The sequence below is a fragment of the Nomascus leucogenys genome, chromosome 4 (assembly GCF_006542625.1).
Source record: "Nomascus leucogenys isolate Asia chromosome 4, Asia_NLE_v1, whole genome shotgun sequence".
NCBI lineage: Eukaryota > Metazoa > Chordata > Mammalia > Primates > Hylobatidae > Nomascus > Nomascus leucogenys.
In genome coordinates, this window is record NC_044384.1 from 89,063,961 (window position 1) to 89,081,028 (window position 17,068).

The 17,068-nt window shown below is 51.7% G+C and overlaps 1 pseudogene; it reads right to left on the reverse strand.

The window, feature by feature from the left end:
* Positions 1-15,091: 15,091 nt before the first annotated feature.
* Positions 15,092-15,817, reverse strand: LOC100607208 (annotated as a pseudogene).
* Positions 15,818-17,068: the final 1,251 nt, after the last annotated feature.

Below are 17,068 nucleotides of genomic sequence, written 5' to 3' on the forward strand. Positions count from 1 at the left end.
AGCCAAAGGGGGAGGGCACCCCCTTTACAGGCCACAGACCGGCTGCCAAAGCTGCTGTGTTCCTGGGTCTGCCACTGACCAGCTTTGCGATGCTGTTTGTCCTCTCTGAGCCTCAGTTTCCTCACCCATAAAACAGAGCCACCCTGAAGAGTAAATGAAAGCTGCCCAGAAACACCCAGCGCTGGACCTGGCACACGGCAGGTGCTGTTTTTCTCTCGCTGTGCCTACCCATAACCCAGACAGGCCATCAGAGGGCAGAGTGGTGCCCTTCGTGAGGGCTTTTTCTGTATTATAGAAACTTCCAGGAAGGGTGGACTGGCAGACACCAGGCCTTAGGAACCTTTGTTTATCAGCTTCCCGGTCTCTGCAAGACAAAGGGGCCAGGGAGGACAAGGACCCTTGTACAAGGCTGCTGTGCATAGTGGCACAGGCTTCGCACTGCACAACTACAGTTGGTGGACAGATGGAAGGTGATGTGACACGGCGGCCTTGGGGGCTCAACCAAAGGGTAGAGGTAGGGAAAGAACAGACTGCAGAGTGCCTGACTTCTGGCTCCAACGCTATATGACCTGACTTCTTCTTTGAGACAGGGTCTCGCTCTGTCACCCACCCCGGCTGGAGTGCAGGGGTATGATCTCTGCTCACCATAGCCTCGACCTTTCAGGCTCAAGTGGTCCCCCTGCCTCAGCCTCCCGAGTAGCTGAGACTATGGTTGCATGCCACCACGCCTAGCTAATTTTTGTATTTTTGGTAGAGAGAGGGTTTCACCATGTTGCCCAGGCTGGTCTCAAACTCCTGGCCTCAAGCAATCCTCCTGTCTTGGTCTCCCAAAGTTCTGGCGTGAGCCATTGCGCCTGCCCTGACTTCTCCTTCTCCTCCTCCTCCTCTTCTCCTCCTTCTTCTCCTTCTTTCTTCTTCTTTCTTCTTCTTCTTTTTTTTTGAAACAAAGTTTCACTCTTGTTGCCCAGGCTGGAGTGCAATGGTGCAACCTCAGCTCACTGCAAACTCCGCCTCCCAGGTTCAAGCAATTCTCCTGCCTCAGCCTCCCAAGTAGCTGGGATTACAGGTGCCCGCCACCACACCTGGCTAATTTTTGTATTCTTAGTAGAGACGGGGTTTCATCTTGTTGGTCAGGCTGGTCTCAAACTTCTGACCTCATGTGGTCCGCCTGCCTCGGCCTCCCACAGTGCTGGGGGCCTGACTTCTTTGTTTGTGCATTTACTTAGTGACTCTGTGCTTCTTCTGCTGGAGAAGCAGGAGTGTGAACTCACAGGGGCAGGCAGGGACCTTGTCCACCCGAGTACTGCTGTTTCTCCAGCGTTAGTTCAGCGCTTGGAGCACTGGAGGTGATCGACGGTTATCTGTGGCATGAGTGAAGTCGGGTTCAGGGGAGATGGAGTAGGAGAAAGAGAAACTTTCTGAGCTCCTGGCTAGCCCAGCACCCCAGGGAGAGGGGCTCAGGGTGAACTGCACTGGGTGCAGGCTTGGGCTTGTCCCCAGAGATGATGAAGCCCAGACGACCTTTAACCCCGGGCGAGAGGATCATGGTGGGGTTTTCCAGGGCTACTCTGCCTGGGTTCAGAGCAGCGGGGAAGACTGTGACCTAAAATGCAGACCTCAGTGCAGAAGTGGCTCCCAATTCAGGAAAAACACAAGCCCAGCACATGGGGTCATTGGTGGGGAGTCCCTGGTGGGCTCTTCTCTTTGGTTTTTTTCCTAATTTTCAAATTTTCTCTAAAGACTGTGCAGAACTTTTATAATGTTTGAAAAATACAGCAGGGCATGGTGGCTCACGCCTGTGATCCCAGCACATTGGGAGGCCGAGGCAGGCAGATCACTTGAGGTCAGGAGTTCGAGACCAGCCTGGGCAACATGGTGACACCCCATCTCTACTAAAAATACAAAAATTAGCTGGGCGTAGTGGTGTGCGCCTATTATCCCAGCTACTTGGGAGACTGAGGCAGGAGAATCGCTTGAACCAGGGAGGTGGAGGTTGCAGCGAGCCAAGATCACGCCACTGCCCTCCAGCCTGGGTGACAGAGCAAGAGACTCTGCCTCAGGAGAAAACAAACAAACAAACAAACAAACAAACAAAAAACACCTGGAAGTTGGGTGGGGGAGATCACCTGAGTGTGTGAAAATGTCTATCTGGATAAATAGATTACTCTCTTATTTATAGTGAAACATTGGAACCAACCTCAATGTCCAGTCTCAGGGGACACTTTGGTACCCAAACCATGAGTGGCTGTGCCAGTCTCGGTAGCAAGATGTGCTTGCTGACATAGACAGATTTCCCTGGCATTCCATAAAACCAGGCTTCAGAACATCACCTGCCATATGAGCCCAAAACAAACATGCTCAACGTGAGCCATGTTTATGTTAAACCATAAAGAGGGTATAAAATGAAATATGAAAGCAGCCCCCCCACCGCTCTCAGTAGTCCTGCTCTTAACAGATTTTTGTTGTATGTGCCTAAGAATGTTCTATGTGGGCCAGGCACCGTGGCTCACGCCTGTAATCCCAGCTCTTTGGGAGGCCAAGGTGGGCGGACCACCTGAGGTCAGGACTTTGAGACCAGCCTGGCCAACATAGTGAAACCCTGTCTCTACTAAAAATACAAAAATTAGCTGGGCGTGGTGGCGGGCACTTGCAATCCCAGCTACTCCAGAGGCTGAGGCAGGAGAATCCTTTGAACCTGGGAGGTGGAGGTTGCAGTGACCCGAGATCATGCCATTGCACTCCAGTCTGGGCGACAGGGCGAGACTCCATCTCAAAAAAAAAAAGTGTTCTCTGCACACACAGCATTTATAGGAAAACCTTTTTGTTTGACATCTGTGTAGCCACATACTAACCCTAAGTTTTCTTTTCTTTTTTCTTTTTTTTGAGACGGAATTTCACTCTTGTTGCCCAGGCTGGAGTGCAGTGGTGCAATCTCAGCTCACTGCAACCTCCGCCTCCCAGGTTCAAGTGACTCTCCTGCCTCAGCCTCCTGTGTAGCTGGGATTACAGGTTCTCACCACCATGTCTGGCTAATTTTTGTATCTCACTTTCCTTTTCAATATCTGCAGATCAAAATTGTCTGCTTAAAAAACAGAGTGCAGTGGTGTAATCTCAGCTTACTGTAGTCTCGACCTTTCAGGCTCAAGTGATCCCCCTGCCTCAGCCTCCCACGTAGCTGGGTCTACAGGTGCATGCCACCACGCCTAGCCAGGTTGGCATCATTTGGTAAAGTTGAAGTTCTGTGTGTGGTATGACTGCTGGGTGGATTCCCCTCGGGACCAAGTTGTTCTGAGCAGCCGGGTTCCAACAGCTCCAGATTAGGACAGCCCACCTGTCTCTCTATGGGGAGACGACTGAATTAATTGTATCAGGTTGATGCAAAAGTAATTGTGGGTTTTGCCATTGAAAGCAATGGCAAAAACTGCAGTTACTTTTGCACCAACCTAATAGCACATTCACACTGTGGAATATGATACAGCAAGGAAAAATAAAACAAGTACAAGTTCACTCATTCACACGAATAAATCTCACAAATATAATGAAGAGGGAAAAGGCAAGACCTACACGTGGGGACAAGTAAAAAAGGACATTTTTTAGAGAGGAATACCTAGGCTGTAAAGCTATAAAGAAAGCAGGGCACAGTCAGAACGGTGGTTCCCTTGGGGAGAGAAGGATCGGCTGGGCTCAGAAGGGATGGGAGAGGCTTCCGTATGCTGGTTGGGGTCTATCTCTGGCAGGGCCATTGGTTCTGTGAATTTTCACTTTAAAATTATTCACAAAACTGCCTTGTGGGCCATGTGTGGTGGCTCATGTCTATACTCCCAGCACTTTGGGAGGCCAAGGTGGTCAGATCACCTGAGGTCAGGAGTTCGAGACCAGCCTGGCCAACATGGTAAAACCCTGTCTTTACTAAAAATACAAAAATTAGCTGGATGCGGTGGCGTGTACCTGTAATCCCAGTTGCTCAGGAGGCTGAGGCAGGAGAATCGCTTGAATCCAGGAGGCAGAGGTTGCAGTGAGCTGAGATGGTGCCACTGCACCCCAGCCTGGGCAACAGAGCAACACTCCATCTCAAAACAAACAAACAAACAAAAAACAAAAAACTGCTGTGGGTTTTTTTTTGCACTTTTCAGCATGTCTGAGATTTTCCAGGACAGAAGAAGGAAAAAGTATGCATGGAGAGACCATAAAACAGTAGCCATGCCTATCTCTGGAAGGCGAGATTCCTGGCCGTTTCCACTTTGATGTTAATAAAACCATCACCATTTATGAAGTGTTTGCGACAGGCCATTGCTTGACAGCTGTCATCTAATTTCAACCTCGTGACAATTTTGAAGAATAGCTTTTGTTGTCCCCTTTTCACACCTGAAAACCTGAAGGAAGAGACAGTGGGATTCACGCTCCTGTCCTTCTGAAGAGCTACGCCCTTCGATGCTTTTACGTAAAGAATGACCGTATATGACTGGAATGCAGTGCAGAAAGGAGGAAGCGGCTGTCGCAGTGGCTGGGCTTAGGGCAGATTCCAGGCCTGCCTGGCCCTGGGTGCCAAATGGCGGGGCCACCATGGTTTCGGGGCCATCCAGGGGGCTGGTTCCCTTTCTCGGTGCTACAAGCAGGTTGTAAAGCACTTTGGAGGCCAATTGGCACCAGGACAAGGAATTGCACCCTTGAGGTGGTTCGTGATCCCGTAAATTGCCCAGAGGTGGGAGGCAGCTGGGAGGCCGGGGAAAAGCACAAGCCAGGTCGTTGGAGGCTGCTCCTTTCCCGAGGTTGCGGCATTCCACAGGGTGATGGCCCTCGGGCCCCAGGAGAGGAAGAGGAACCTGGAGGAAAAGTGGACGCAGACAAGACCCCAGTGGAACAGGCAGGACAGCAGGCACCCAAGGACATTGTGAGTCAGGGTGGAGAGGGTGCCTGCCCTGCCGGGGCCTCTCTCTGGGTGCCTGCGGAGTCTCTGTAGGCCTGTAGCAAAGGGGGTTTAGGTTTCAGAGCGCATGCACATCAGAGGGACCACATCAAGCGCCTGCAGCTTCCAGGTGTGAATAAACCTATGGGGAACGCTGGCGCTGGGCGTGGGCCCTGGGAATGGTTTAGATTCCGAGGTAACCCGATAAGCACTGGCTAACACCTGCACTCACTATCTGGAATATACAGACATGTCCGTCCCCATCCCCTTCACATGGGGATCTGAGGCCTGGATTTCATGCTTGGGGTGCACTTACTTACTGTCTGCAATGTCCCGGCCGCATCCACCATCAGAGGGGGAAGGAACCCTGTGTTTCTGAGAGGAAACTGAGGCCCAGAGAGCAAGCCTGACTCTCCGAGGCCAAGCAGAGCTGGGACCCAAGGCCTCCAGCTCCTGCCATCCTGCCGCCCCGCTGCGGGCATCTGTCTTCTCTGGGATTTTCGGCTTCCGAGGGGGTGCTGCCCAGGAGCTCCCGGGGACAGGGCGTGTGGCTCTCCCTGCCTCACAGGAATGTTTCAGAGGTGGAATGATATGGGCAGAATGATATGCCCATCGTGCCATATGACTTTCAGAACAACACGACAAAATTGCAGGTGCTATGATGGTCCCCATTTAGCCTTGTGTCAGGCGTTTGTCCTGGGCCATCTCAAAGACCACACAATTGCATCCTCTGCTGATTGATGGGCTGCTCTCCATGGCGCCGGATGGGTGCTAGTGGTGGGCCTGGCTCGGAGGCATCTCCCAGACAGAGCCGGCCTGGATGCAGAACATATGCCCCTCCTGCTCCCAGGGGGCGGCCCAGCCTGTCTGTCCAGGCCAGGCCCAGGGACATGGAGACCAGGGTGAGAGTTCCACCTGTCCAACTGCTGCGCTGCACTGCACTGGCCCTGCCTGCCCATGGAGGGCACCACAGATGAGCAGGGCGGGTACTGGGCGGTCAGAGCCACGATGGGGGTGGCACACCCTAGGGCTGAGGGCCCTGAACTGAGGGCAGCTGATGAGAGGGAGAGGTCATGGAACAGGAGCCAGGGAACATCCTACGGCTGGAGCCACAGGTGTGAGGAGTGGGACTGGGAGTCGAGGAACCCAGAGTCAAGCCTTTGAGAGAGACGGGCATCACCAGGAGGGGAAGGCTGGCAGGTGCTCTGCACTCGCAGTATCTGCAACAGAGAAAAAGATGCCCCTTGCCCTGGGCATGCAGCTTGGCAGGCAGTGGGAGGCTGGGCATCATCCAGGAGGGGCCCTGGCATAGGGTGTAACCTGCACAGCTGTACCAGGCTGGCCTGCCTGGGCATGTGTGCATACGGATGCAGGCTGCCCAGAGAAATGCCCCCACATGTGCATACACTTGCGCACACCGTCTTGCACGCAAGCCCAGGAGAAAGACTGCCAGAACAGTGGGACCCTGGACGTTCCTTGGGCCAGTTAAGCTCACCGAGGCTTCTCTCCAGCCTGGTTGGTGGGGCCAGCTTGGGAACTGGGAGAGACAATGGCTCTAGAGCCCCAGGAGCTTGGGTTCACTCTTTCTCATGTGTAGAAAGAATGACATGCCCCTTGTACCATATGACCCTCAGAACAACACTACAAAACTGCAGGTACTATGACTGTCTGAGTTTTGCAGATGAGGAGACTGAGGCTTGCAGATGTTTGCAGAGTTGTCTAGGTCCAGGCAGCAGGTAGGAGGTTGGAATGGCAACAATAGCGACTGCTGCAAGATGAGCCTCAAATCCATGAGACAGGGTGCTGAGGTCCTCCTGGGCTGGCTGTGGTATCTGCGTGCCTTTCTGTACCTTGGGAGCTTATGTGCAGAAAGAAAGAGTGGCCAGCAGAATGCTGGCTGCAGAGGGATGTTCTGCAGGTTCCAGGCACATGAGGGGCTGTCTCCACACTGCATCCTTGGGCGTTTCCTAGTTGGCCATTTGCAGTGAGTCCCTTGGGTCTGAATCACCAGGGCTCAGGTTTAAGAGCTGAGGGTCAGAGGTTACCAAGGCACCCATGCCAGGCCAGAGGGCTGACCTTTATTTGACCAAGTCGAAGGACCCCCAGGACCCCAAAGAGGGGCTTCAGGCCCCTGGCCGCCATCTGAAATGATACTTGGGGGTTGATCCTAATCGCCCCTAAATGGTCAATTAAGGGACTATTTGAGAGTCAGAGAAGCAGAAGGTGAACTGAGGAGACAGATGACAGGCAGCTGATGCCTCTGCTATCGGAGCTAGGCATGAGTTCTGCCGGCCAGCCCAGGCCTGAGAGGGAGGGTGGCTGCCTCCTCCCCTGGCATTGGGGGAGCTGGGCCTTGTTGTCAGCGCCCCCGAGAGACCTGATGGTAACATTCCCTGAGGTCTGCCAGCAGCCAAGTGCCTGGCAACATGCCCCATTGCCATTTCTTCACTTAATACTCAAATAAGCTAAATATCTACCAAGTGCCTCAGCCACTGGTCAAACACCAGTCTAGGTGCTGAGGATTCATCAGGGAGTGAAGTCAAGTCCCTGCCCTTGAGGAGCTGTAATTCTGGAGGAGGGTGTTGGGACTGAAAAATAACTAAGCAGCTAAGTGTGTAATACATCAGGTGCTGCCGCCTTCCCAAGCTTAGTGGCTTCACACAAAACCCTAGTATTGCTCACAATTCTGTGCGCAGGAACTGGGGACCCAGCAAGGTCAGCTTGTGACCGCTCTACCTGACCGCTGGTCTCCCTCTGAGACTTCCATCCTCAGGAGGCTGGGCTGGGTCGGAGGTCCAAGGTGGCTGCCCTCCTCCACCAGGGACCCCAGGGCTCTTGTACACGTGTCTCTCTCCACAGCAGGGCTGCTTGAGATTGGGCTCCGGCTCACAGATCTGCGGGGTCCCGGAGGCCTTGTAAGAACCCTGGCTTTTGCTCTGAGCAAGAGGGTCCCAGAGTGTAAAAGCACAAAGGTGGTTGCACTGAGCGGGAAGGGGCACAGGTGGACTCCGATGGTGGCTGGCACCAGGGGTGGTCAGATTCTGCCTCCATCCTGCAGGGTGAGGGGACAGGGCCTGCTGCTGGATGGGGCTTCTGGCCTGGGAGCAGGAGGGTGGAGTGGCTGAGTCCCCAGCTGGGAGGTGGGTGAAAGGAGCAGGTTTGAGTGGGAGGTCCTGGCATAGTTTGGACTTGTGGAGTTGAAGGTCCTGTGAGACATCCATGCAGCAATCTCTGGGGCAGCTGGAGGCGAGAGTCTGGAGTCCAGGGAGACAGACATTCTGGGTTACCAGAGTCAATGAATTTCAACTCAAGGGCATTGGGAAGTGTATTAGTTCATTCTCACACTGCTCATAAAGACATACCCGAGACTGGGTAGTTTATAAAAGAAAAAGGTTAATTGGCTCACAGTTCCACATTGCTAGGGAGGCCTCAGGAAACTTACAATCATGGCGGAAGGTAAAAGGCACGTCTTCACAGGGCGGCAGTAGAGAGTACGAGAGGCAAGCAAAAGTGGAAGCCCCTTATAAAACCATCAGATCTCGTGAGACTTGTTCACTATCACGAGAACAGTACGGGGGAAATCACTTCCATGATTCGATCATCTCCCACCGGGTCCCTCCCACAACACATGGGAATTATGGGAGCTACAATTCAAGATGAGATTTGGGTGGGGACACAACCAAGCCACATCAGGGAGCTTGCCTGCCTGGTGAGCATGGGGGAGAGGGGTCAGATGGAGCCACAGCTCTGCGGCCTTAGGAGGTCAGTGAATGCAGAGAGAGCAGTATGCGGAACAGAGGAGGAGGTGACTGGGGCCAAGAGGCATCCACACGGTGTGGAGCACTTTGGCGGGTGAGGGGTGATCAGAGGCTGAGGGTGAAGGAGCAGCTGCTGGATGTGCCAAGAGCAGGTTGGGGATCCCAGGGAGGGGCCGGCCTGGCTGTGTGGGTTCCACAGGGCTGGGGAAGGAGAGTGCAGAGGACGACGCCTAATGCTGCAGGAGAGAGGGGCAAGGGTGGAGGCGCGTTCTGGGTCCGGGCACATGCAGGAGCCAGGACAGACAGGGGGCCAAGCGTCTGGGCCCAGGGGCAGGAGTCAAAGGGTGAGGAGGGGCCGTGCATACAGGCTGTCTTTGCAGGAGAGGAAGCACGATGGGAAAGAATCTTCTAGAAGGTTCTACAGACCAGAGGTTAAGCCACTTATCCAAGGTCATACCATAAGAAAGAGGTTCTGTGTGGATTGGACCTCATGCCTCAAGGCCAGGGGCTACAAAACCTGGGCTTACCCTGAGGGCTGTGGAGTGAAGCCCGTGGAGGCATGGCGGCCTCCTCCTCCTCTCTGCGCTCTGACCTCCAGGCCCACCTCACCTCCACCTGTCCTGACCACCACAGAGATCCTGCTGAGCACAGACCTGTGGTAAACCTGTGGCGGGGACTGGCGACCTCCAGCTAGGAATGGCTGTGGGGGGCCCTGGATCTGGCCACCTGTGACTATGCCTGGCATTGCTGGTCTCTGCCCCGGAGGCCCCTTCCCTGGGTCACTGGCCCTAACCTGGGTCCTGTCAGGAACCCCCTGAACCGAGGGGCTGCTGCCTCAAGGGTGCCCCTCCGTCCTTGGGCCATGTGTCCACTGTGGCCAGTTGGCCTCTGGTTACACCCCTGCCTCCTCACGAGGCCATGGGGGCCTCGATGACTGTCCCCCACCTGGGCTGGGTGCTGGCCTGGCCCCCGGAGGTGCTTCACTAAGTGCTTGCTGTGCAGGTGAGAGCCTCGGCGCATCTCCCGTGTGGAGGAGGCGGAGCGCATCTAGGTGGGAGGTCAGCCCTGCCCGCTTCCATTTGCCAACCCGGGGCTAGATATCCTTGCTCCTGGCAGGACCTCCGACCTCCTCGCCATCCACGGAGGCAGAGATGGGGCAAACAGCTCTGGCGTTGGCGTTCCCCAGCATCAGCCAGGCCTGGAGGGATGGGTGCAGACCCCGGCTTAGGGGTGGAAGGTTTTGGGGGTCCACCAGGTGAGGCTACTTACACCACTGACATCCTATAGATATGGACCACGTGGGTCCCTTCTGTACCACGTGCACAGAGGTTCTGGAGCTTTGTTTTTTTGTGGGTTTTTGTTGTTGTTGTTTTGTTTGTTTGTTTGTTTTGAGACTGGGTCTGGCTCTGTCACCCAGGCTGTAGTGCGGTGGCACAATCACATCCCATTGCAGCCTCAACCTCCTGGGCTCATGTGATCCTCCTGTCTCAGCCTCCTGAGTAGCTGGGACTGGTCACCTTATTTGTGACATGACCAGTGAGCCTGGGTGGGATCCTCTCTTTAGGTATCAGTGCACCTCCCTCTCAGGACTGTGCTTATGATTCCTTTGGGAAACATCTGTCTCTACGTCGAGAGGAAGACCCTCAATGCATCCATATACAACAGACAGGACCTCTCACCTAATACTTAGACGACAGCTTGACCAGGGAACATTACCACCTCCCTCAAAAAACAAAACATACACACACTTTAGTCACAGGTAAACCCAGCTCAAGAGGGGCCCCCAGTCCTGGCCACTGGATAGGGGGAAGGAGGCCTGGCTTGACCCCATCTCTGCACTGTGGTCAGCCCACTATCTTGGGTCCCTCATCCCCTTGTCTGTTCCTTGAACTGTGAGTGGCTTTGTGGTTTGGGGGTCTTATATGTTGCTCTGTGATTGAAAGTGATTTGTTTTGGCTGAAAGTAATTTGTTTTCCAGCTAATTTGATTAGCCCCAGGGGGGCTTCCTACCTGGGGCCCCAGGCTGACCGCTATTACCATCAATTACCATAAAGACCCTCTTCAAAGGGCAGGACCCCTGAGGTTGTCCCATTAAGGCAGGGCTGAGCCCCTGCAGGCCAGCAGTCAACTTTCTGATGTTAAACGATGGCTGAAGTGTCAGACGCAGGTGATGGGGAGCTGGGGCCAGGGCCACTGTGGCTTATGAGGGTGAGATGCCTACTCATTGAAAACCGGGTCTCTGTGGGGTTTCTGCAGCCCCTGGCAGGGACACCCTGAGCCAGCCCTGGAGTAACAGACAAGGTCCATCTACACTTTCCTATATGAGGCTCCCAAAGTGGGCAGGCCCGTGGAAACTCTCTCCCAAATCTTGTCAACAACCCAAGAGGCAGGGGTGATTTGTGCCCATTTTACAGGTAAGGAAACTGAGGCTCAGGCTCAGAGAGGTGAGGGGACCTGCCCAGGCCACTCAGAGAGAAGGTGGAAGATTATGGGATTGAGAGGTAGGCCCAAGTACCCCCCACTCCACCCAGAGACCCCCTAGATGTGACGGTTGTTAGGCACGCGCCCAATCTCTTCAGCCTCAGAGTGTTTGGTTCTGAGGTTGGGCTCGTGAGCACCTCCCAAGAGGAATCAGCCCCATGACTCACTGGCCAGGTCTAACAGCCCCAGTACCTTGCACAAATGACTGGGCTCCGTGGGGCATCAGAAGCCAGAACAGGAGACGAGTCTGTCAAGCAGTTGGGCCTCCTTTAAGCAGACATTTCAGGAGCAGCGGGATCCTGAGGGCTGTGCTGTGATCCCACACACGTGGGCAGGGCCACGGCAGGCATCTGAGTGTGAGGAGTAGCTGAGACTTCATTGGCAAACAGCTGGTGTCCAACTCTGCCAACTGGGTCCCATCCCCTGCGGGTGCAGGGTCATAAGCCTGGTGACACCCTCTGTGTTTTCTCCCAGCTCTTCCCAAGGGAGTCAGTGGATCTCTGAAAACATTCTGCGGGGGCCTAAAGCCTTGACCCTGGGGGCCAGTGAAGCATATAAACATTACAAATCCTAGGAAAGTAAAGGAAGAAGGAAAGAAAAGGAGAGAAAAAGAAAGAGAGAAGGAAAGAAAGGAGAGGGAAAGAGAGAAAGAAAGAGAGAAAGGAGAGAAAGAAAAGAAAGAAGAGAGAAAGGAAATAAAGAAAAGAGAGAAAAGAAGGAAGGAAGAAAAAAGGAAGGAAAGAGAAGGAAGGAAGGAAGGAAGGAAGAAAGAAAGAAAGAAAGAAACAAAGAAAGAAAGAAAGAAAGAAAGAAAGAAAGAAAGAAAGAGAAAGAAAGGCCTCTTTCTCCCCACTCCCTGCAGCCAGAGTCCATCTTCCACTACAGCAGTGAATGTTTGGTTGGAGCCAAGAGAGGAAGAATAAAGACTTTCATAGATGCTCTGGTGGCTGGAAATGCAATGAAGGAATGCAGGAGACAGGATGACCTTTTACAGAAAAAATTCTCCCTTCTCAGCCCGCCCAAGGCTCTGCTGGCTTTTCCTGTGGCTTTCCCAGGGATTCCCTGTGAACCACTTCCTTTTGTCCCAGTTGGAATATCTGGGAGGAAAAACCTGTCTGGGGACCCCTTGGCTGGGGTTTGTGCCAGGGACCCTCTCAGGTCTTCCTCGAAGATGAAATGTGTCAGCATCCAGCATCAGTGTCCTGCCCAGGCTGTGGATTTCCTCCTGGCAGGTCAAGACCTAGCTCTGCTGCCCACCCACCTCTCCCCACCAAAAGGAGAGTTCACTGTGGGGGTGGGGGGTGTAGATGGAGCATAAGCAAGTTGGCCATGGGCTGGGGAGAGGCTGCATATAGTTAGTGATCGTATCTGGGGCAGGATGAGGTTCATGGTTTGCTTTGATTTTATAACCAAACTTTTGGGGTAGTTATAGGATGGCTAATGTTTTCCATGATCTCTTATTACATGGTAAGCCACTTCAAAACTTAGGGGCTTAAAACATCCACCATTTTTTTTTTTTTTTTTTTTTTTTTCATAATTCTGCAGTTTGGGCAGGGCTCAGCAGGGATGGCTCATCTTGGATCCATGTGGTGGGCTGGGTCACTCCCATGGGTACATTCAGCTGGGAGCGTGGTTGTGATTGAAAGTTCCAAGATGGCTTCATCCACATGCCAGGTGCCTCGGCTGGGCTGGCTGGGCATTCTCATTTTCATTCATTCATTCATTCATTCATTCATTCTCTCTCTCTCTCTCTCTCTGTTCTCCTGCATGGTCTTTTGCTACATAGTCTTTTCAGCAGGGTAGCTGGACCTTTTTACCTGATGGCTTGGGTCTGCAAGAGAGAGATAGCAGAAGCTGGCACAGGTGAAGCTGTACCCTCCTCCCCAGAAACAACTCCTAGGTATATACACCCTAGAAAAATGTGTGTGCTGGAGCCAGTGTTGTTGGGAATGGCAGCAGCAACAACAATAACAAGAAAAGATCTGAACATCCCCAACAGGAGAATGGTCACATGGTTTGTGTTATAGTTATGTGGTGGATTGCTAGGCAGCAGTGAAAAGTGAATTTCTAGGCTGGGCATGGTGGCTCACGCCTGTAATCCCAGCACTTCAGGAGGCCAATGCAGGTGGATCACTTGAAGTCAGGAGTTTGAGACCAGACTGGGCAATATGGTGAAGCTCCATCTCTACTAAAAAACACAAAAATTAGCCAGGTGTGGTGGTGCTCACCTGTAGTCCCAACTACTCAGGAGGCTGAGGCAGGAGAATCACTTGAACCCGAGAGGTGGAGGTTGCAGTGAGCAGAGATTGCACCACTGCACTCCAGCCTGGACAACAGAGTGAGACTCCATTGGTAGGGATGAATCTCCCACACAAGATAGGAAGTGAAAAAAGAAAGTCTCCAAATGCAGAAAAATGGTTACCTCTGGGGAGAGAGGGCACGTTGGGCACCAAACTGTTGGTGATATTGTATTCATGAAGCTTGGTGGTGGGTTTATGTGTGTTTGCTTTGTTGGTGTTTTTTACCCATTTTACATGCATGACGTGCATTTTTTTTAACAGATCCCACTCAGGAAAGAATACACCATACACATTTGCATTTATTTTCTTTTTCTTTCTTTCTTTTTTTTTTTTTAAAGCAAACGACAAAGACCCAGTTTACCAGCTTTACTTTTTTTTTTTTTTTTTTTTGAGACAGTCTCTCTCTGTCACCCAGGCTGGAGTGCAGTGGCACAATCTCAGCTCACTGCAAGCTCCACCTCCCGGGTTCACACCATTCTCCTGTCTCAGCCTCCCGAGTAGCTGGGACTACAGGTGCCTGTCACCATGCCCGGCTAATTTTTTGTACTTTTAGTAGAGACGGGGTTTCACCGTGTTAGCCACGTGTTAGCCAAGGTCTCGTGTTAGCCAAGGTGTTAGCCAAGGTCTCGATCTCCTGACCTTGTGATACACCCACCTTGGCCTCCCAAAGTGCTGGGATTACAGGTGTGAACCACCATGCCTGTAAAGCCACCAGCTTTACTTTTTTAAACCTAAGCTTAATATTACATATTTAAACACTTAAACAATTGTTTAAGTTGCCAGCATTCATGCACAACTAGAAAACATCCTTAATTTATATTAAACCAGAAATGTATTACCATTAATGTACTAATATCTTTCACTACTAAATACTAAAAAAAAAAATTGAAATTATTTCTGTAGAAGATTCGTCCTGGCAGTGTTAACTTCACAGCAGGCCGACACTATGTGACTCACATTTCAGATGCCGTGGAAAAGCAGATCTATGCTGGTGTTAGTGTTAGTGTTAATTGTCCTACACTAAAGAATCAAGGCTCACCTTGCAGTACGTTTGATAAAAAAGCAAAGTGCATGCAGAGATTTACACCAATTAAAAAAAAAAACATGGGCTGGGCATGGTGGCTCACACCTGTAATCCCAGCACTTTGGAAGGCCAAGGCAAGTGGAACACCTGAGGTCAGGAGTTCAAGACCAACCTGGCCAACATTGTGAAACCCTGTCTCTACTAAAAATACAACAATTAGCTGGGTGTGGTGGCACACACCTGTAATCCCAGCTACTCCAGAGGCTGAGGCAGGAGAATCACTTGAACCTGGGAGGTGGAGGTTGCAGTGAGCGGGGATCGTGCCATTGCACTTCAGCCTGGGTGACAGAGTGAGACTCCATCTTAAAAAAAAAAGAAAAGACAAACAAAACCAAAAACAAACAAAAAAACCACAACAAAACAATGGTCCTATTATGTGGCCCCAACAATTAACTCAAAGTCTATGACAAATAGAAGCTCCAGTGAGCTGTTATAAATACTTTACATTAGGTACAATTATACTGAAAGTCCAGTTCATTTGAAATCTTCAAAAAAAAGTTCCTGTTCATCCTCCACTGGTGCTTGTTTTAGTTTAACATTTCTGTTAAAAGCGTGCGTTGAATTACTCGTTATCCAAATGCAGCAGCTGCTCCTTACCATGGATTGTTAAGGACTTCAACTGGCCATCTTCTTCAACTTCTACTCTTTCTTGACCATTCTCAACAGTTCTCTTTGTAGTCATTTTTCTGCCATTAACCATTTTAGCAGAAGTTGATATTGATTCGAAGTTTCCCATCCCACTACCACCAAATGATGTAGAAGAGAATGAAGTGAGGCCCCCATGAGCCAGGGACTTAAATGAAGTAAATACTGCGTCAAAAGAAGAAAATCCACTTCCAAAAGATGGAAATCCACTGAACGCGGAGAAAAACGACCCTGTCCCTCGGCTTCTGCTTCCTCGGGAACCCCTTTGATTCCCAAAAATGTCCTCAAAAAGGTCTTCAAAGAAGTCAAATGAGAATGGGTCCCTTCCACTAAAAAATTCCCTGAAGACATCATCTGGGTTACAAAATGTGAAGCCAAACTCAAACGGACTGTCAAAATGACTTCCACCTCTTCCTCCACCAATTCATCCTTCTTTGCCTTATTTGTCATAGTTGTCCCATTTCTTAGCATCTGACAGCACCTCATACGCCTCCACTACTTGTTTGAATTTTCTCTCTGCTTCTTCTTTATTCTCAGGATTTTTATCTGGGTGTCACTTCAGTGCCAGTTTCTGATATGCCTTTTTACTATCCTTGGGTGAGGTGTGTCTCTGCATGCCTGGAACTTCATAGTAATCCACCATGTTTTAAGCGATTGTTGGAATACGTCTGAGAACAGAGGCAGCCAGTGACAGGACGCAAGGGAGGCGGGGTGGTGGCCTGAATCTCCTGTCAGCTCCAGCACTGCTGTGCTTGCAATGTTTTGTATGTATGGAAATGTCAGATTCTGTCACCCATGAACAGATTCCAGTTGTGCTGGTGCACATGTCTGCCTGCACACACCTTCACATACAGTTTTGCACATGATGCACCCACACGTGGACACTCATACAACACACTCGGGGAGCTGCTGTAGGGCCCTGGTGGGTGTCCGGGACACTACCCCCTCCAGAACTCAGGCCTGCCCATTGGCCCCCGAGGGGTCCCTGGGGCTCTAATCTTTAGGCTGGGCTCCCAGGAGAAGATGTGAGGCTCTGGGTGGGATGCTGACATGGGCTCTGGGTTGGAAGCCTTTGTGGCTCAATGTTGGCCCTTAGTGCCCACATGAAGGAGCCCCGGTGAGACACAGAGAGGCCTTAGACAAATGAAATTACAGGGGAACACTGGGCATGTGGCCAGATCAGGCTCCCAGCTCCCAGGCAGCTGGCCTCAGAGGCAAGTCTGGACAGCAAAGCCACCTGTTAGGTAGGCTTTTGCCTGGCAGCATCCCCAAGAACACCTTGCCCTCTGAGACACAGTGGTAGCGAGCCCCCCAATGGCTTCCAATGGGCTACTCTCTGGTGTCAGTGCCTGTGTAGAGTTCCCTCCCTCATTGTTTCAGGGTTGCACTCTAGGACCAGTAGAATGTGGTGGAAGTGGCAGGGTATGACATCCAAGACATTGCCACTTGCACCTTTCTCTTTCTTGGATCACATGCTCTGGGGGAAGCCAGCTGCCATGTTGGGAGGACACCCAAGCAGCCCTATGGAAAGTCCAAATGGTGAGGAACTGAGGCCTCCTGCCCACAGACATGTGAGTGAGGCACCTTGAAAGTGGATGCTCCAGCCCCAGTCAAGCCATCAGATGAGACTACAGCCCTAGCTGACATATTAATTTCAACATGAGAGATCTTGAGCCAAAAACATCCAGTTAAGCTGCTCCCACATATCTGATCCAGAGCTATAATACTATGTGAGATAATAAAGGTCCATTGTTGTTTTCAGCCTCCAAATGTTGGGGAAATGTACTATGTAACAGTAGATAACTAATATAGGCCTGGCACAGTGGCTCACGCCTGTAATCCCAGCACTTTGGGAGGCCAAGGCAGATGGATCACCTGAGGTCAGGAGTTCGAG